Here is a 22127-nt window from a genome sequence, read left to right on the forward strand (position 1 = left end):
CCATGCATCTCTACATATAAATGCATATGTATGCGTGTGTGTATAAAAAATCTGTTTTCGTTCACTCACACTATGGCTTAATAGTGTAACTGGGCTATTTTGTAATTAGGTTTCATTTAAAAAAATTCAGTAGCCAAGTATGGACAGTATGGGTTCTCCGAAGCCAGGGAGGGCATTCATATATAAAACAGCAGTTCAAAACGGCAGTCAGTGATCACATAGTTATCATTTCATCTTCCCCCCAAAAGTGATTGGTGAACTTTAGTAATTTTTCAAATTTTAGGCAAAATCTACCCATTCGATTTGGTTGCCTTTTGGACAAAATAAACTCTCATCTTTCAATCCCATTATTAGGAATACTTCACAGTCACTTCATTTTCATTTATGAAATATCAAAGAGGGACTAGCAGATGATGCAACGGTTACTGCAGGGAATGCCCTAAGTGGGCACACTCTGCACTGTAGCTGAGGGCGTGCAAAGGCGCTAACCAGACATCACCTACTGCTGGGCTTGACAGACAGGAGAAACCGGAGCGCCAGCAGAGCAGGCCAGGAGAGGCTTGTTTAGAACGAGGAGCTCTGCAGCTGAAGCACGCTACTTCGCTTCCCCTATAAGAGAACAGCACAGAAAGGCTCCGGGTTGCAGCATTCTCCAGCACAAACGCCGGGTCCACCTGAGTCCCACTTTTATCTGCCTTTCTCTAATTCGTAGCCCTCCTCTGGGTGCCCAATCTCTTGGTCCTCAGGTTGGGGCATGTGGTGCCCAAACAGGGACCCTAGTATGGAAGACAATGAAAGTGGACAGCCCAGGGTCCTGCTGGAAATAAGAGAGTAAAGTAAAAAAAGAAAGTAGAGATAAATATAAGGAGTGGATGTACCGTCAGTCGGGAGTGAAACAGGAGCAGCTCGGGGAGAGATACCTGTATATCTGAGTGTGGTCCTGTATGTGAGAAGTACGATGTCAAGTATGTTAGTTACTAAAGTTAAACTTACAGGAGCTTTAGAAGCTAAGAACTTAGAAGTTAAGAGTTAACAGATTTAGAAGTAAGAAATTCAGAAAGCTAAGAAACTTAGAACTTAAGAGTTAGGAGATTTAGAAGCTAAGAGATTCAGAAAGTTAAATTTAGAAATGAAAAAAAGCTGAGAGTTCTTAGAATGCTAGTAATTAGAAGGCTAGAAAGAAAGTTTATTGAAAGGTTAAGAAATTTAGAAGGCTAAGAAGAAATTTAGAAGGTTAAGAAATTTATTAAATCGTTAAATTTAGAAGGCCAAGAAATGTATTGGAAGGCTACGAAGAAATTTCAAAAGTTAAAACAGAAAAGTAGCAAACAATTGAAGGAATCCATTTGAAGTTGGGAGTGAAACAGGGAAAACACCAAGAAAAAGAAATTGTCAGAGTAAAAAAGCTAGGAGCAGCAAAATTAACAAAAAAGCAGTTAAAAATTTTTAAAAAGTCCCCAGTTTAAAATGAAAAGCTCTGCAAATTCAAAAGGTCCAGTGCAAAAACGAAAATCTCTCCAAGAAAAATAGATATATTCAAGGACAAAAGACCATGCGTGCAAGTTAGAAAAACAAAAGGGGGTCCAGGGAGCACCTTAAGCAGATATGGGCTTTGTGCTACCACTGCAGGGCCTACTAAAGCTGTAGACAGAGACCGCACCTTCTGCTGGGCTTTACGGATGGGAGAAAACCTGAGCGTCAGCCAGGGCAGGCCAGGAGAGGCTTGTTCAGGACCACTGGAGGCTCCGCAGCTGATGCACTGGGCTTGGCACCTCCTATAAAAGAATGAGCGCAGAAGGACTTGGCCCCAGGAGTGCCTGACCCCTGCTTTTATCTGTCTGTCCTTCCTCAACCACGGCCCTTCCCCTCTTCACCTTCCAGCAGGGGCAAGTTACATGACCAGACGCCCACAAGGCTGAGACCCGGTGGCTTGGAAATCGCGTTGTGCACATGTACGTGTGTTCCCAATATCCCAGGAAGAGAATGAAGGAGGCGGGACTGTGGCATGGACATCCCCCCTGGGGAATTATTTCTCACTTTCCCTACAACACCAAGAATCATGCTAAAATGACAATTTATTTCTACCTATAATGTTGGCATCAATATTTTTCTCACGCATGTAGGAAGCGCCAATCTACTCTGGAAGTGTCCTTTAAACACACAAGTTGGAAGGGCAATCAGAAATAAGTCTACGATTCTAGAACAATGGTTCTTAACTCAGTCATATCCAATGCCTCCCTCATTCACAGCACTATCTTGAAACGCAATGTAGAGATAATGAAAGTTAACTGCTGGGTCTTTGGGGAAGTCATGGCTTTTCCAATGACCCAGTATGTAAAGAATGTTTCAAAACCAATCTATCGGGCTAGACAGTGGCACAGTGCTGAGATGGAACACTCACATTGGCTTTTCCAATGACCCAATACGTAAAGAATGTTTCAAAACCAATCTATCGGGCTAGACAGTGGCACAGTGCTGAGATGGAACACTCTGAGGCCGAGCATGTGGCTGCTCGGAGTGCACAGTGCAGGTGTCCCCCGAGGACTAGGCGTGAGCCTGTCCATCACCTGCAGCTGGCTGAGGGCGAGAGCAAATCACAGAATCGGGACCCTACTGGGCATGCTCTCCACCTCTCTTTCATGGAAGAAAAAAGTAAATAAACTTTAAAAAAGGAAAAAACAAATCCAATATAATTCCCTAGCTATGATACTAATAAAGTAATTTCTAAAAGAATGCTTATTTCATTACATAAATTCATACGTCAGAAGGAAGAATAAAGCAGTCACTTATCTGTATCTGTTCAGAATGAATAACTCTGCATCTAAGAGAAGAAATATCACAAGTCATTCTCTTATTTTAAAAGAAAAAAAAATGTACAGGAAAATAAAAGAGAAGGGATAAAGGAAAGCCAGGGTAAATATTAGTGTTGATGGCTAAGCATGGTTCGAGTCCCAGACCCAACAGCTTGAAAATCACACCGGCCATGTGTGTCTGCCCAAAATCCTGAGCGGGGGATTGAGGAGAAGGGACTGCGGTGCGTCATCTGCCCAGCAGGGTGATCTCTCTCACTCCCTCTGTCTCTCTGAAAATCAGTTAGTGTTGAAGGCCAGGTGATCTCTCTCACTCCCTCTGTCTCTCTGAAAATCAGTTAGTGTTGAAGGCCAGGCAGGTGGTATGGTGGTTGAGGTAGCTAGATCCCACATGACCGGCTGCACAGTTCAAGTTCTGGACCTGGTGGCTCCGCTGCACAGTACAAGTTCTGGACCTGGTGGCTTGAAAAACTCAACAGGCGCGTGTGCATGTGTGCCCCAATCCCAGGAGTTAAGTGGAGAAGGGACTGCAATACGGCCATAACCACTAGGGGGTGCCTTCTCACTTTCTCGCTCTCGCGCTGTCACTCTCTGGCAAGTGCATGTGCCTTACAACTTTTTTTTTTTAATTACTGTTAATAACTAACAGCAGACAAAAATTAAATTGACTGTGAAAAGAAATAAGGTTAGAGGATAAAACATCAAAACACAGACTGTTAAAATGAAGAAAATGATAAAAAAAAAATTCCTGCAAGTGACTTGGGGTTTATTTCTAGAGTCAAAATAATGATCTAAGGGCCAGCAGGTGGCGTGGTGGTTAAAGCGCTGGACTTCCTCAAAGTCAACTGCAGTTCACATCCCGAACCTGGCAGCTTGCTTTCTCACTTTCCCTCTCTCTGACGATCTCTTTGGTGAGCACACATGCCCTATAGCAAATTAAAAACTAGTAAACATTATTTTAACTCTTTAAAAAATAATCATCTATGCTAAGATCAGAGATAATGTGCTTATGACCTTTCCCAGAAATTCTAGAACATGAAAGTATATTACATTATCTCTATTACTTAAAAATACAAGAGAGAGACCAGCAGTTAGCGTAATGGCTATGTCGCTGGACTCCCACGTAGTCGACCGCGGTTCGCGTCCTGGACCCGGTGGCTTAAAGCTCACGCTGGGCGCGTGTGCATGCGTGCCCAAGATCCCGAGAGGAGAATGGAGGAGAAGGGATTGCAGCATGGCCATCCCCCCTGGGGGGTGATTTCTCACTTTCTGTCTCTCTGTCTCTATCTGTCTGTCTGGCGAGTGCACACGCCGTATAGCAAAAAACTCTCCCCCCTCCAAAAAAAAAAAAAAAAAAACAAGAGATAGCCCCATAACCCTGAAACAGAAAAAAAGATAATTTAGTGGTAAAGAAATGAAATGCAAAAAGTTAGAGACTACGTATAAGAGGTTACTGGAGATGGTATCAAAATGATTCAAAGACTAGACAACACAAAAATAACTTCTGTATATTAATATTTACCATTACTCTAAAGAATTCTTATCAATAAAACTTAATGATAGACCAATTTAAAATTAAGTTTGTTGTTAAAAGAACATCTGAAGTATCCTCTTTTACATAAATGCAACGCGTTGTTGAGCTTCCAGTAACTGCATTACTTAAGTGAGAACTTTCCAATTAAATATACAGTTGGAAGTGCTATAAATCAGAAAGTAGAAGAATGTGTGAATTATACAATAATTTTAAGATAATTTATTTTACTTATACTTCCTCTGCACATAAACTTCCCCTAAATGATCAGATTCTTCATGTAACATTTTATAAGATCTTGTCAGCATTATAGTACACTGATTTATCTCTGAAAGGAGCTTAATCAAGCAGATATTCCAAAATCGTATGATATCGAGGACAACTGATAGTCTGGGCCCGCCCCCCACATTGTAGGGCCCACAGCACTCCGGACCCACATTCATTAAACGCCAAAAACACTCTCAGTCACCGTGACAGTAACACCCTTACTAATTTCTAAGATTCCCTCTTGGGGCAATTTCCTCCTTGTTTGAAAACCATTACTGTAGGAATCTTATGGGGAGAAAAAAACACAGCAAAGAGTGTAAACAAAAGGGAAAAAAGATGGCAGACACAGACAAAAGACACACATTAGTTACACTGAAAGGTGTCACTTGCTCACCCTTTTCTGAAGTCCTCCCTGCAGCCGTGTGTACTGAGGATGACTTAAAACCCCGTGATAACCAGTCTGGAACACGCCTGTGTTCCTTTATTCATGTGAGGGAAAACGTGCTATGTATGAGCTGTGAGTACTCCAACTTTTCCTTAGGCAGCCAAACGACAGTCAAATTCAGCATTTAACCAATAGATGACATGTCTATCGTCATGTCACATTTTTAGTTAATCTGCGGTTTTCTTTTCTGTTCTGTGGTTGCTCTATTGTTTTCTTTTACTGTTGCGATGAGTAGCAGCAGTACTAAAGTGGCCAATACTAAGACACTGCGTTCACTGCCTTTTACTGAACCTTGCAACAGTAAAGAACCATGAGTGTCACTGTAATTTAATGCCCTAAGGAACCCCTGAGGTATAAAAGGGCCCCCCTTTGTACTTTAGAAACTCTAAATTTCATAAAGTTCTATTTAATTAACCCGGAATTCAAATACGCAGTCATGGTAAATGCTGCAACCTCCCGGGAGGTAGGGGGAAAGAACAACCTTGGTTGCTCTCCTGAAATATCGGAGCAGAGACCCAAACTATTTCACATGCTATCCACAAACTAGATGAGGTAGAAAACCAACCCTGTGTTTAAGGTGACCTTTGTCTGTACTTCTTACTTGTCAGAATTACAGAAGGACTACTCAGAGTCAACACATACACCATACTATTACTCTTCACATTACAGTAGTATTTCAGGAAGTGCTTCACACTGTGATAGACCTGGGGAAAATCTAGCAATAGCCCTGTCCTTCATTACCAGGTAGAGCAGTGCCCCCTGAACAAGAGTTCGGATATTCTACATGAGTGTCAATTACTGTGTAAGAATTTTCCTAATTTTTTCATGTATATTCCAATACAAATATGTCATTGCAATAACCAAGTTCAACTTAAGTCATCTATACCTAAACATACACACAAAAAATTACAATTTTATAATGTAATTATGATGTTAATGTAATTTGCCATATCAAATTAACACATTAGGTGTGAATTTTAAAAAACTATACCAAAAAAAAGGAGGAAAAAAAAGAAAAAATAAAAAGACTACTTCCTTCCAGAGATTTCTATTTTCTCACAGAATTTCACTAAGGAAATACAGTTTTCAAAAATGCCTTGCCAGGCCAGCCGGTAGTGTGGTCATAAAAGCAGCTGAATCCAGTCTGTGTGGTTTGAGTCCCAGACTCGGCAACTTGAAAAACCAAGCAGGGGAACCAGCAGTTCCGTAATGGCTGTGTTGCTGGACTCCCATGTAGTCGACCGCAGTTCGCGTCCCAGACCCAGTGGCTTAAAACTCACGCTGGGCACGTGTGTGTGTGTGCCCAAGATCCCGAGAGGAGAATGGAGGAGAAGGGATTGTGGTGTGGCCATCCCCTCTGGGGGGTGATTTCTCGCTTTCTGTCTCTATGTCTCTCTCTGTCTGGTGAGCGCACGCGCCCTATAGCGAAAACCTCTCCAAAAAAGAAAAACAAAAAAACCAAGCTGGACGCACATGCATGCATGCCCAACATTCCAGGAGGGGAATGGAGGAGTAGCAACTTCATGCATAGCCATCCCCTCTGGGTGTAGAGACTTCCCACTTTCTCTCTCTCTCTCTCTCTCTCTCTCTCTCTCTCTCTCCTTCTCTGGTGAGTGCATGTGCCCTATGGCAAAACTAAAAAGAAAATGTTTTTCAGAAACTAACTGTATCAACATATCTGACATTTAAGATAACTTTTAAAGAAAAAAAAAAAACACCAGATCATCCAACATGAAATGATAAACCTGAAGGTATAACAAACAGCATTAGCTTTCAATATTATCCAATACACTACCAATTAGAATATGCACAAGACAACACAGGTGTGAAAAATATCCTGTTATGTTTGATATGAATAAAATTTTAGAATTATCCACTAAAGCAAGACCAACTTTGTCATCCTTACTGTTCTGTTCCCTTTCATTTTTGCCTTGAAAATATAAACATCATTTATCCTTTATTAAAGGCATAGCCACAAACTGCCTTTGATTGGTGAATAAAATACATAAATACTGGCCATAACAATCTTATCATCAAAGAAAATATTCTTAAAAATACTGCACATGGGGGCCAGAAGGTAGCACAGTGTTACGACACTGGACTCTCACGTGGTCAACCATGGTTCAAGTCTCAAACCTGATGGCTTAAAACCCACACTGGGTACCTGTGCTTGCGTGCCCAAAATCTCAAAAAGAGAATGGAGTAGAAGGGATTGTGCTATAGCCATCCTCCCCGGGGGGTGATTTCTCATTTTCTGTCTCTCTGTCTCTTGGTGAGCACACATGCCCTAAGGCAAAAACCTCTTTAAAAAAAAAAAAAAAAAACCACTGCCTGTGAATCCAGATTCCTACATTATATTCTACTTAAATACATAAAACGCTACATAAATGTACATATAGACACTATTAAAAAATGCTTGATAGGCAGTGAAGCTGGCACAAAGCCAATCACAGGCCCTGACCTGCCCAGGAAGGCCCCAGTTTACCCCATGGTCTAGTGCCCTACAATCTTTCACATCTTCCCTCTCCTAACTACGCTGGATTAGAAGATACATGTGGTCATCCTAGCTATTACAGTCTTTCATGCTACTAAATCATGTGTTTGAGGACTTTATGATGTAACATTTATTATTTATTTGAAAAACCTTTCTAACTTAAAAACAGGGATTCACAGTAACCTGCCAATCACAGACACAGCTACTTGCAGCTCTCGGACAAACGCCGCTCAAAGTCTTGCTTGTAATTCATCTGTTTTCTGACATGCTATGTGTATTTACACCCACAAACCCAGGAAGCTAACAAGGTTGGAAAGATTTTCTTTAGCTTTACACCTAATTCACACCTTTGCTTAACACCTGGGGATTTAAATAATTATACCTGTTTAAAAGTAATATTGGTTGCATTTTTAAAAAGATTTCTTTAATTTTATGTTATTATATTTTAATTTGACCAGAGAGAGAAAGGGAAAGTGAGAAAGCAAACCACCAGGTCCAGGATTTGAACCCCAGTCGACCATGTGGGGGTCAGAGACTTAACCACCATGCCACCTGCTGGCCCTAAAATTGGTTACTTTATTGTCCTTTTTATGTGCATGTTAAAATACTTCCCTGCATTAAACACTGTAGTCAGGATTCATTTGATAGTATGTATGTGGCATTTCTATAAAAGCCTAGCTATCGGGGACTTCATCATTCTTTTACCAATAAGTATATGCCTGACCCTGACAGTAACATTACTTTTGTAAGGAAATCACATTTGATCTAACAGAGCCCTGGGTATAGCCTTGGGCTCAGGAGTTGAAAAGCTTGATCTGAGGGTTGGACATCCACCAGGCAAACACACATGCTCCCTGAGGTACAAGTCCTGTGTGAAGTTCTGCTCAATGACACAGGATTGAAAAAGAAATTAAAAAATTCAAGAAGCTCAAGTAGTTGCCTACTCTTTAAGAAAGATGACTAAGTGCAACACAAAGTGAATATACTTATGAAGTAAAATCCATTAAAGATAAATAACTACAATTAAAAAAAAATGGCCTCAAATCACATTACACTGTCTAAACACACATCACCGTAACTGACTATAAAGAAAGGCGCCGGAGTCAGACTACGGACGTCCCACCCCAGTGCCAATACATGCTCTCGGCTGTGTGGTAGGAAGCAAGCTCCGTACTTGCCCTAAATCTACCCCTAAGCCTCTATTTCCTCGTGTCAGAAATAAAGGTAACAATACTAAACGATCCACGTAAAAGACACGAGCACAGTGCTTACCCGTCTAAGAACTCGATAATGCCACTATTATGTGACAGTCTGCACTAATGCCTCTTTTCAAAAAGTCCTGAAAATGTATTTTAATGTCAGGAGAGAATTTCCATTACGTGTGCACATGTATGCACGTTCCGAGGACCGGTCACTTAGAGGAGACGGCCAATACTCCACAAGTATGTTAATATTAATAGCGTGGCCTAGGTAGGTCCTCGTGACAGCTAATACAACTCCACATTAGGAAAAGGTAGCTATTCAGCGCAGAGTACCATGCTGGCACACTGAAGCGCATTTAAAAATAATATCCATATCCAACAGTTTCTGTGCTTGTTCATCTCAGAACAGTCATGGATATGTATGATACACACATTTCTAAATCCATGTATATAAATCAAAGGAAAACATGTCCTTTAAGGCAAGCATACGAAGATACCAAAGAAACACTCCAATTAAATATTCATATATTCGATATTTCAAAATAAGAAATCCCGATATATATCTAGATAATATATATGCATAATTTACAGTTCTACAGTGAAACCTGTCTGCAGAGGCCATTCTTCACCCCATCTCAACAGCATCTCAACTTTAAACATACAATGCAGCTCCTCTCGGAAGCGTTTAAACTGTGAAGCACATCATTCACTGCAAGCAACACGAAATAAAGATCAGGTTATATAGGCGGCACTCTTTTACCCAAATGATTATTCTAACTTATTCATTAAATCCATTCAACGAGAGCGCCCTAACAACTGTACTACGTTGTAGAAACACATCAGAAGAAAGAATAATCTAGTTGGTTAAGAATAGAAACTTTACATGAGAAAATTATGAGCTAACGTAAAAGAAATGATATCTCACATTTATAAAGATCTCTGTCCTTAGCTTATTAAAATGATATAAAACTTTCCATAAGAGATGTATGAAATGTTATTATGACTGATACAAAAATCTATATAAACATCATGCTGTTATCCAAATACACATTTAATGGTTTTTTTAAAAATACTGTCAGTTAAATTTATATCTCAGGGATGCAAACAGAAGTTGAACTAAATTTTTCTAAACTTTTGTAAAAATATTCCAGTAGTAGAACAGATTGCCACTGAAAGTAAATGAGCGAGACTCCATTATTTATTCTAAAATAAGTAAGGAATGCAGACATGCCCTTTAGAGACACAAAGGGTAATGTGGGCTGAGGTTTACATGTTCAGTCTCTGCTTACAGATGATAGGCCACAGGATTCATTTGTAAGTGATTCCACAATGACTACGCAGTCACACGCAAACATTCTATTACCAGTAACCCTAAACAGGTAAATGTAAAGCTAAACAAAGCATAACTGAAATTTTACCTCTATCATAAAAAACAAAACCCACAAGCATTGGAATGAATATACTTATGCCTTAGAGCTAATACTTTAATTTTCAAGAACCATGAAGAAAAAAAATCAAAACTAGTCAGTAACAATGCTGCGTCTAAAAGCAATAAACTCAAAATTAAGTTATAAATAATTTAAAGCATGTCATGAAGATGTATTAATAATTCATCAGATAAATAATTTACTAAATAATCAAATAAATAAATAATGAAATACATAAATAAATCAGCAAATAAATAATTCTGCAAAATAACCTAAACAATAAGTCTCCCAAACAAATCACAACCTACAAAACTACAATGATTTTCTAGATTCTGATAGTTTTAAATAAGCAAATGTACATAAATTAGATCAATCCTTGTTAGAATTAGAAATATTTTTCAATGCTTTTGGTAAAAATCTTAATCTCAATACATTAAGAACACATTTTCAATTTTTAAAAGGTGGCATAAGTTAGCTCTTATAAATTATTAACATGATTATAATATATCCTCCTTTACATTTCCCATATACTATCTTTGCCTAACATTTTCCCTCAAACCACTGGATACTTAAAATAACTTACATTTCTCTTTCAAAGGTAAACTTACAGTATAATACTGCTGTAGACTTTGAATTGTCTTGTCTTCACTAGGTCTTCAGAAATTTTCTGCAGGGAAAGAACAGTAAGAATAATCTTAATTATTATAGATGGCATTTCATTAATTAGTGGACAATATTTTATAATTCTGCAAAAATGCTAAGTAGGCATTATTAAATATAAACTATCTCAATGTTTTTGAAATTTTTAGTGGATTAAGTTCAACCTAACATAATCCAGCTTTCTCTATTAAATCAGACACGCAAGCCGTTAAAAACTGATGGGATTTCAGAGATAAAGACAAACACTTTGAAGGACAAAGTGATGGCTAACATTTAATGCTATCTTCAATTTGGGAAGATCAAGGTCCTTGCAAGAATGTGAAGAGATTACTTAACTACTGCATTTGATGTAATCACAATCTAATTAGTGTACCACAAAGGTTCAAAACACAATTGACAAAACACAATCAGTCTTCATTCAACATGTAGTTAGTTTTTATCTATCCAGAGTATGCCATTCTTGAAACTCATAAATAGTAGATCCCAAACCATGAGAACCTTTCCCACAAGTAACTTTGTGATGAGTTTTTGACACATCTAAGGTAATAAATCCAATATAGTACTCCAGTTGAAGAAAAGGAAACCGACATCAAACAAGGTATTTTTTTTTTTGAAACTGCTAGTTGATCTTATTTATTATTGTTGTTAAATTTGCTATAGGCATACACACTCACTAGAAAGATACAGAGAGAGGAAGAGAGGGAGTGAGAAAGCGAGTCTCCAGGTCTGAGACTCCCAACTATGGTTGGTCATGTAGGAATCCAGCACTTCAACCGCCATGCCACCTGTTGACTTTCAACAAGGTATTTAATACAATTTATTTTAATAAATTCTCATAACCATTTGGAAGTTAAGTACTATTTTACCTACTTCACAGTGAGAACTGAAGCTCAGTAAGACTATGAACACTGCCCATGGAAAGTGGCAGGAAAGAGTCGGGCTCTGTACTACTTCAGTATGACCTTATATTTGAGCCCAACCTAAAAAATAAAGAAAATTCTAAAGCCCAGTATACTGGCTACAATGATGGTTAGCAGGGCCAGCAGATGGCATAATGGTTACATCACTGGACTCTCACGTAGTCAACCATGGTTCAAGTCCTGGACTTGGCAGCTTGATACTCATGCTGGGCATGGGTGAGTGCATGTCCAAGATTCTGAGAGGAGAGTGGAGGAGAAGGGACTGCAGCGTGGCCTGTACAAAAATGAATTACTTGGGCTCTTCCTTGGTGACACATACGGCGGAGACATGGAGGCTGAGGCCATGGGGGAAGCCCAGTTAAGTTCCAGGTCCAACCTAAAACCAGGTGAAGCAATGTGGCACACACCTGGGGTCCTAGCTAGTGGGGAGGTTGGGGTGGGAAGACCCCAAAAGCCTGACAACAAGTCGGTCTCCCTCTCCTTTCCTTTCCCTCCCTCCACTTCTCTTCCTCGTTGTCTCTCAAGCAAACTCTACAAAAATGAATTACTCAGCCCCAAATGTCAACAGTGCTGGAAGCACCAGAGGGATTAAAAAGAAGGAAGAGATAGCATTTAAACAAAATGGAGTCACAAAAGTGTGGGGGACACGACACACACCGTCTTCAGTGGACCATGCTGGGGCCAGTGAGAGCACTACAGGCCAGGGAGCCTAACGAGTAAACTGTGATGCCCGCCCAGGAAATGTGACAGACCAAAGAAATGACAACGACCATGACAGCGAAAATGTAAGAGCTGAAGCTTAAATATCTGGTGAGACTACATTACAGAGAGTAGGGACGCTGGTCTCCAGGAGTATAGACAACCTCGATACCTTGAAACTCTTAGACATGACTTTAAAACTTGGGGGAAATGTGTCTTGAGCGTTGAGCTAATGAGGAAGTACAGTGTCCATGCAGGTTATCAGCAAAAGTAGACGCCTCGTGAAAAGCAGACAATGTCAGGACCCAGCTTAACCCTACAAGTACGTGCCTCGCATGGGTGAGACCGAATTCACGTTTAGACAGTAGACAAGAGACTTATGAGGGGACACTTTAAAGAGCCTATTAAAAGGAGGGACCGGCAGGTGGCATGGTGGTCAAGGGCGCTGGACTCCCACATGCCTGACCGCAGTTCAAGGTCCAGACCTGGCAGCTTGCTTTCTCACTTTCCCTCTCTGTCTCTCACTTTGTCCCTCTCTAGTCAGAATTAGAAATAAAGTGATATAAAATAATTCTTTTAAAATGAATGAAGAGCCTATTAAAAGAAACACCAATCTCAGGAGCTGGTCTTCCAAAGGGCTACATCCTCATACTAACAGAGAAAGCAGCACGAAGCTCCCCCTCTTCTCACCCCTCTCAAGTCACCACCGGAGCCCCGATTGACCCAACCACCCCAACCGCTGGCACTGACTGGTATGTACTCCAGTTCGACAGTTTTGTTTTTCCAAATGTTTTGTCAATTTTCCTAAAACAGTACCCACTAAGCGACCTTCTCGAACTATCAGTGTAAACTCACAGCATGCCTGTGATCCAGTAAATCTCATTTGAAGGTACCATTTAAACTGCCATGCAGGCAACTCGAGAAAGCGTATCCTCTGTGATAAAAAGTACTTCAACCCACACGTCAAAGAATCCAACACCTTTCCAAAGACTATTCAAGTTCAAGAAAGAAGTCATAAAGCAAGGAAATAGCAGAAATAATGAATAAAAGCCAACATAAGAGAAAGCAGAACGAGACCACAAATTCTTCAATTACTGGCAAGATTACACGATAATGTCTGAAGCATTCTTTCAAACAGAGAAAGAAAGAAAATTAGAAGTTCACACACATACACAAACCTTCAAGAAAGGAGATACACATACACACACAAAACTCCAAGAAATCAGGTGAAATTTTTAACTCAGTGTAAAACCTAAACAGTAGAGTTGATACACTGAGGCTCTTTCTAATAGAAAAAGAATTAGCAATGTTTAAAAATCTAATTAAAATACAGTTCAGAGAGACAAACTATGTGGAGCAGTTAAGAGAAAGAAAGAGGGACCAGCAGTTGGGGTAATGCCTATGTCGCTGGACTCCCATGTAGTCGACCGTGGTTTGAGTCCTGGGCCCGTTGGCTTAAACTCACAACGGGCACGTGTGCGTGCGTGCCCAAGATACTGAGAGGAGAATGGAGGAGAAGGGGCGGCGTGGCCATCTTCCCTGGGGGGTGATTTCTCGCTTTCTGTCTCTTTTTCGGGCAAGTGCACGCACCCTATAACAAAAGCCTCTTTAAAAAAAAAAAAAAAGACTCCAAAGTTGAAGCCATTAGAAAAGTTCAGGGACAAGGCCCTTACATTAACAGAATTCTCCAAACTGTCCTGCAGCCGTGTTGACGCAAAGTCAATGCCTGAGCAGATCAAGACACAACGCATCTTCACTTGGTGGTTTACAACAAAGATGGATTTGAGCTGGGAATTTACACTGAAGTTGAAGAGGTACAGTTAGACACAATGTTCTAGGAGAGTATTTGGCCTTATAATGAACTGACAGCCCACACCAAATTTAACTATCATCCACTCTACGTTAAGAAAAAATGAAATATTCCATGGTGCCTTTCTAGATTTTACTCAATGTCATAGTCACATTTGTATGGTCTTGTTAGCTGCCTCAAGTCTTACGTGGAGAGAGAAGGTCAAGCGTTAGAAAACATCTGCATTAGGCCAGAAGGTGGCATAGTGAAGGCACTGGATTCCCATGTGGCCAGTGGCGGTTAGAGTCCCATACCTGGTGGCTTGAAACTCAGGCCAGGCTCATGGGTGTGTGTGCCCAAAATCCCAAGAAGAGAATGGAGGAGAAGGGACTGCAGTATGGCTATTTCCCCAGGGCAGGGGAGGGGTGTGATTTCTCTTTTTCTGTCTCCCTGTCTCTCTCTGCCTCTGTCTCTCCAGTTGAGCACACATGCCCTACAGCAAAAATATCTTTAAAAAAAAAAATCATCCCATCAGGGCTGGCCTGTGGTCTCATAGTTAAGGAAGTCAGATTCCACATGGCTAACCACACTGACCAGCCCAAATCCTGCAGCCTGAAAAACTCTGGAAATGTGTACATGAGCACCCCAAATCCCAAAAGGATAGAAAAGTGGGAGAGCAGGGATTACCACACAGCACTGCCCCAATGCAGGATGGCTTCTCCGCTCGCCACCCCCCACCTATCTTGTCTCTCTGGTGAGTACCTGTGACCTGTGGGGTTGGAGGAGACTAAATAGATGTATAGACGCATCCATGTACAGAAAATGTTCACAATTGTAACCTTTCATTTGTATTTCCTGAGCTTAAAACATAAAAGTGAATACGTAAACCAATTCCAAGTGACGTAAATGAAAAATTAATTGTGCTTTATAAACTAAACCTCTCAGACCTGCCTCTAGCTACTGAGATCTACTCGGGGAGGTGTGCCCTGCTTCTCCTTCCCCTGGTCACCAGTGACGCTGACTGGGACAGGAGGCACAGTCAGGAAGACACTCTGGGTCAGCTTCGTGGCCTACCCTCCAGGGAGTGCTAGAACCCTGCAGAACAGGGACCTCAAGGAGGACGGGAGCGGGTGGGCTCTGTGGGACGGCGGAGGGACATCTGTGCCGAGTGTCTTCTTTGATAGCTATTATGCTTTTAAAGATTCATTTTATGAATCAAGGAGTATCACAACTCAGTGTTGCATGAGCCACCCAAGGGTGGGGAGAGGGCCCAGAAGGCCTGGCACTAGGAGGGAGACGCTACTGGCAGAGGGGACTGGACAGACTTGTTTCTCAGGAGGCAGGGAGTGGATTTTCACGGTAAAGCTTTCTTGAATCATCATGAGCTGCCTCCTTATCTAACTCCATGGAGGTAGAGGCCACAGGGGAGCAGATGAGCGGAAGAGCTGACTTGATTCCAGACAGGGGCCCGCCTCCATCACTGCTGCCCTGGGGCACAGTCAGGATTCCCCACAGTAAGGATAAATCTCTCCTCTCACCTCAGTTCCCTATTCTCAGGGTGAAGAGAGGGAAAAACAAACAAACAAAACCTGATACTGGAGATAACTGCTATGTTAGGTATCTGAGTACATTTGGCTATAAAACAATCTTGTTGGAAAAAGTATTAATACGTGCGGAGGAAAGGGACAGGAGAAAGGGAGGTGCCTCTTCCCACACAAACGAGACACACCCCGTTGGTCTCTGCTCTTATTCGTAGAGTTCTGTTGGTTGAATGCCTGAAGAGGGAGGTGGGAGGGCCTTCAGATTGTACCCACTTAAACAGCATTGCTAACCAACTGTTGCAGGCTCTGGAAATAAAAATAATCTTGAACTTCCCTCTCCAAAATAGAATATTTTTAAAATAAGTTTTTTTAATTACATCGGTGAACTCAAGCCACAACATCAAAAATTCTTTATCATAACACTTGCAAATGGCTTAATTTCAGGGATAGGGCCCAGCATATAGTGTAATGGGTAGGTCGCTGGACTCCCACAGAGTGGACCACCATTCGAGTTCTGGACCCGGCAGTTTAAAACTCATCGCATGTGTGCAGGCCCAAGATCCCAAGAAGAGAATGGAGGAGAAGGGATTGCTCTGCGGCCATCCTCTATGGGGGGTGACTTTTCACTTCCTGTTTGTGTTTCCAGCGAGCACATATGCCCTATAGCAAAAATCTCTTCTTAAAAAACAAAAACAAAACGAAAAAACAAAAAACATAAAACAAAAACTTCAGGGAGAGAACTAGTAATTCGTGTCTGTATTCACATTTATTTCAAGGAGAGTCTAATAACTAAAATCAGTGACATATAAGATTAAGATGTAAGTCAGAGAGCCAGTTTTCCTACCAAAACGCCCCTAGTATGTGCCCCACCGAGCTCACGTATACAGGGATTGGGAAAAGAACTTAGAATCACCGTATCAATTTCTGCCATGTTGAATATGTTATCTTAAAATAATTTCCCATTCCATAATATCTTACTCAACTTCACACTTTAAAAGAATGCCTTTCTTCAAATATTCTGCTTAAAAAACAAACAAACAAAAAAAAAAACTGTGAATGGATCTCACCCTCCTGTTCAAACCAGATCCTTATGCCTTTGTTGGAAGAGTACATATTTTACACTTGAAGGCAAGTTATCTAATAAGTTTCCAGGTCTAATCAGCTATTGTCTCCCATACACATGGAGTCTATCAAAGAATCAACCTACCTTTAGTTACACAAATACACACACACACGCACACACACTAGTAAGATGTTCTTTTAAAACTTTTTAATGAACATTTATTTCTTGGGTGGTTGATCTTTAAATGTACTACATATTGTATTATAGAAGAATAATTGGTAACCATGTTATAGGCAACTCTTTTTCAGCAATTAAGGACTAAGTCTATTATAATTGCAAATATTAGCAATCAAGTAGAGATGGTTCGTGCCTTATTCTCACCTAATTATAAAAATGATCTTTAAAAGGTTATATGACTTATTTTAAAATCTATATAGTTATAAGTCATAACTACTCATAATTATAAATTTAAGCTTAAATCATATTAAATTAAACATTCTCAATTTAAATTATCTTTATGAATTTTATAATTAAGCCATTCTTATAATTTGTATAAGCTCTTTAACAAAAAAATCTAATCTAAAATTTTAACACCTGTCTTTTTAAAAAAAAAATAATTAATTTTCAGTTATATTTTGTTTAGACTAAAATTCATGTATAGAGGTTACTATTTTTACATTTGCTTTTGTTTAGACTGACATTCATGTATAGAGGTTACTATTTTTACATTTAAGTTCTAACAAGGATAAACAAAAATCATTAACTAAAGGTTGTTTTAAGTTTTCAAATTTAAACAAGTGGGTTTTCTAAACTTTGGGATGATTTTTGGTAAATACATTTTGCTTAAGAATTATAAACTACACAATTATAAATGCAATTTTAATCCACATTATTTAATTTGACATAATTTAAATGAATAATTATAACTTTTAATTACACTATATTTGAGATACTTATTATATCATTGTTAAAAAAAGAATTACAGGTCACAGACTAACTCGACTTCATAGGTATTTTATCCCATATACAACTGTTTTCTGTGGTTCTTGAAAAAAACATATATGTGTGTGTGTGTATGTATATACATGTGTATATACGTATATATACATGTATATGTAGTCGCTGGAAAAGTCATGATGCATTTTTGCATAGAAAAACGCATCCTAACTTTCCCGATGACCCAATATATTAGCTATGTCATTATATTCATTTTCTCTTTAATAACTTCTATAAAATGTTCAGTTAAGAATAATCTATTCCAAAAATGTTAACAGATTTTTAAGAACAGTTCATGATTAAAGTTCCTAGAATCATCTAGATACCTAAATTTAATTTCCTGTAGTTACTGAAAATTTAAACTACCATACTCAAATGCTTTTATACAAGAACAACAACAACAAAAAAGGAAAAGTGTCTCAACAGAAACATTTCATGTTTTATATTGGTGACTGTCCCATTAATTCTTATATTTTAATTTATAAAAACCAGGCAAAATAACAGTTGTTTGGCATTATCTACAAAGGTTTCCAACTTTGTTCATTAAGCACAAATTTAACAATTCATTATGGTCAGTAGTTCTTTTTCCCAATTACACACATAAACTGAATAAGAAATGAAAAAAAAAAAATTAGTTAAAATGCATTTCCTCTGCAGAAGCTGTCAACTCCCTGAACAGGAAGAACTGAAAAAAGGAACACAAGTATTCAACACACTATGTTAAGTACTATGAATTCACGGGCGAGTTCTTCCTTGAGAAATACTAAAACTATATAAGTAGTATCACAAATATTCCTGTTCCCACCAACTACAACTTAGCACAACTGGCATTCATATCATGCATTCATATTCTCATAAATATGAAATTACATTTCACTTGAAGTGTATGTGTAAAAGAACCAGAGAGTAAGTTGAAGCGCACTGTTCACCACCTCCTGTTTCAGTACTGTTTTTCATCAGCTTATTAGCAACTACTGTCACGACATTCATACATGGCATCCTAATTCATTTCCCGGTTTATTTACATATTTAAATAACAGTTTGTTTTGTACATGTTTTCAGCTTTTCACAAATGGTCTACTGAAGGTATTTGGTTTGCTTACGTCGACACTGTTTCTGAGGTCTACTGATACGTGGATCAATCGACTTCCTTGCTTCTCGCTGTTATAAGTAGTGAGTCACATGTGCATGCGGCATTGATTTACCCCTCCCCTCCACGGACGTTTACATTTCTAGTCTGTTATTGCAATGCTTTAACAAATAGACGTGAGCAATCTCGTTGTTCCCATGTAAGAGTTTCTCAAAAGCATGGTTCCTCAGCCTTGGCATTACTGGTATTCTGGGTTGAGAATTTTAAATATTTTTAATTTGACAGTGTGTGTGCTCATCAGAGAGGCAGAGAGAAGAAACCACTGCCCATGGGGAATCGTCACAGGGCAATCGTTTATCCTCCATTTCTCTCTCCTGACAGGATTTGGCTACACACGCACCAGCACACATGCCCAGGATGTTTTTTCAGCCACCCCATCTGGGACTCGAACGTTGAGGTCAGCCACGTAGGATCCAGCCACCTTCATCCCCATACCGTGGGCTGGCCCCTGGGCTGCTCTTTACTGTAGAGGTCGGTCCTGTAAACTGTAGTGTCAGCAGCGTTCTTGGTCTCCACATCAACAATGCTGATGATACTCCATAGATGTCAACAACCATAAGTGTTTCCAGACATTGCCAAATATTCTCTGTGACTTTAAATGGCCCTGTTGAGAACCACTGCGCTAAATCTATAGAAGAGTGAAATTGATGCGTTACATGTGTATTTCCCATTTTACTGGGTACTTCCCAAATGTTCTCCAAATAGCTCTATCAATTTATTCTCCCATCAGCACATAATACTCTGGCTTCCAAACACCCTTGCCAAAATTTGATAATGTGTGAAGATTTAGTTTTGCCACTAAAATAAATCATTAATTTTCCAAAGGGAGACTGTCATTGGAACTATTCAAAACTAAATGGTACACATGCACCATTTAAGGAAATTATCATCTAAAAACTCTAAGCTTATGAGGGGATACTACCTACACTATGTTCCCTTCCTTTTTGCCTTTTTTCTGCTAGACTTTTTTTCTTGGCATACATGCATATTAGTATAAAGAAAAAATTCTAATTTTATAAAACATATTTTTCCTGGAGGCTTCAAAATTATATTTGGTCCACATTTCTACCCCCCATTTGTCTGTCTCCCTCCTTCTCTCCCTCTTTCTTTCTTTCTATGAGAGAGAAGGAGAAAGCACAGAAGTTGGGGTGTGGTGGGGGGGACGGACAGACAGAGAGAAAGACAGACAGACAAGTAGATATTTTTGATAGGGTATTGCCATGTTGCAATCCCCTACCACATTCCACAGTCTTGCCTGGCCAGGTTGGGCCAGAACCAAACTCAGATCTACCATGCAGCCCCAGACACTGTAGTTAGGTCCACAATTCTTAATAAAACTTTCAAGATCATACAGAATTTTAAATAACTCCCATGAAATATTCCCACTGATATCATCACTATGAATGATACGTTACTTTTATACTTTCGATCGCCAACCTGTAACTATGTAAGTAGACTAGACATATGCCAAACTGGACATTCACAGTGGGAATAACTATTACCAAACCCCCTATCTGTAAAGAGTCTGTTGAAAAAATTGATTTTTAAAATGCAGTCAAGCTGAATTAAAATGGCACACTAGGGGACCAGCAGGTGGTGAGGTGGTTAAGATACTGGACACTCCCATATGGCAACCACGGTTTGAATCCTGGACCTGGTGGCTTGCTTTTTCACTTCCTCTCTCTCTCTCTTTCTCTCTGTATCTCTCTCTGGTCAAATAAATAAATAAATGATAAAAAAACTAAATGAATGAATAAAATAAAAAAAACCACTAAACACACATTCTGACTTCCCACTCTACATGAAATCCTCAGAAATTAGACTCAAAATCAATTGTAATTCCTGATGGTCAGTTCTGTGAGATACCTTTTAATATAAATTCTGATTTTGTATGAGTTTCTATTATCAGCATTCAGAGACTTATCTAAGACAACAGCACACTGAAATAATGATGCCACTGATAATGATTCCAACCATAACCAGACTAGAAATGCAAACCAGCACAAAACTAAGGGAAACACTGGAAAGATGGAAAACAAGACCTTACTGAAGTTAAAAAAAAAAAAAAAATTCCAGCAAAACATAATAGAAGAGTTGCTCTGAGAGTGGCACAGGTACAGAGAGCCACGCATTCGTCCCTGAAGGCTATGGACTGCATTAACTGTAAGAATACCTAGGCAGGACACTCCACCTTCCCCACGGCACCACACCACGGCCCAGGGTCAAGCTAGTAGGAGAGCTGACCGTCCTCTCAGGGATGCAGCAATGTGTGTCAGTCTCTGGTTAAAAACAAACTACAGAAGCCCAGTCCCAGCCTAAGTAATATGGACCTCAACATTCCGTAATGAGTATCGCAAATGCTCTCTGAGGAAAAGTACAGAACAATCAGAGCAGCAATTTAGAAGGTTAATCCAGCATCAATAAGAATGAACAAAAGAGGGGCAGCAGGTGGCACAGTGGTTAAGGCCCTGGACTCCCACATGGCCAACAGTGGTTTGAGTCCCAGATCCAGTGGCTTGAAACTCATGCCAGGCCAGGTGTGCGTGGGTGCCCAAAATCCCAAGAGGAAAATGGAGAAGGGATTGCGGCATGACTATTCTCTCTGGAGGGTGATTTCTCACTTTCCCTCTCATGGTCTCTCTTGCAAGCATATGCAAAAACAAACAAACAAACAAAAAAGAATGAACTAAGAGTGAAGAATACCTACAGAAAGGTCAGCTGAGAAACATCACAGGCATGTAGGGGCCTGAAACACAGGTAGACCCTATAAACAGAAAGACGCAAACTAATCTAGACTACTGAGAAGAACAGAATACTTTCTGAATGACTTAACATCCTAAGAGAGAAAAAGATAGGAAAAAGGCTGCATCCATGTATTCCTTCAAAAAATAGTTGTTAAAAACTTTATTACAGAGCCAGCCAGATGCACAGAGGTTAGGGTAGCTGGATTCCGAATACATGGCCAGCAGCAGGTTCAAGTCCCAGATCCGGCAGCTTGAAAAACACTGTGGGCATATGTGCATGAGTATCCACAATCCCGAAAAGGAGGGAGAAATAGAGGAAAAGGGATTGTACCGTGACTATCCCCCATAGGAGGTGTTTTCCGACACTCGCTCTTCCTCTTTCTCTGTCT

At 39.9% G+C, this 22127-nt stretch overlaps 1 protein-coding gene across 3 annotated transcripts in view; it reads right to left on the reverse strand.

Annotated features, from left to right (window-relative positions):
• The window catches only part of TBC1D5 (TBC1 domain family member 5), a 480733-nt gene that overhangs the window by 415142 nt on the left and 43464 nt on the right, over positions 1-22127 (reverse strand). For all 3 annotated transcript variants that reach the window (XM_027769181.1, XM_027769183.1, XM_027769182.1), the window contains exon 2: positions 10785-10843. The gene's annotated coding sequence lies outside the window, so the exon portion shown is untranslated. The remainder of the gene's footprint in view (positions 1-10784; positions 10844-22127) is intronic.

This window comes from Tupaia chinensis, unplaced genomic scaffold, assembly GCF_000334495.1.
Source record: "Tupaia chinensis unplaced genomic scaffold, TupChi_1.0 Scaffold148822_2, whole genome shotgun sequence".
In the NCBI taxonomy this organism is placed as follows: Eukaryota; Metazoa; Chordata; class Mammalia; order Scandentia; family Tupaiidae; genus Tupaia; species Tupaia belangeri.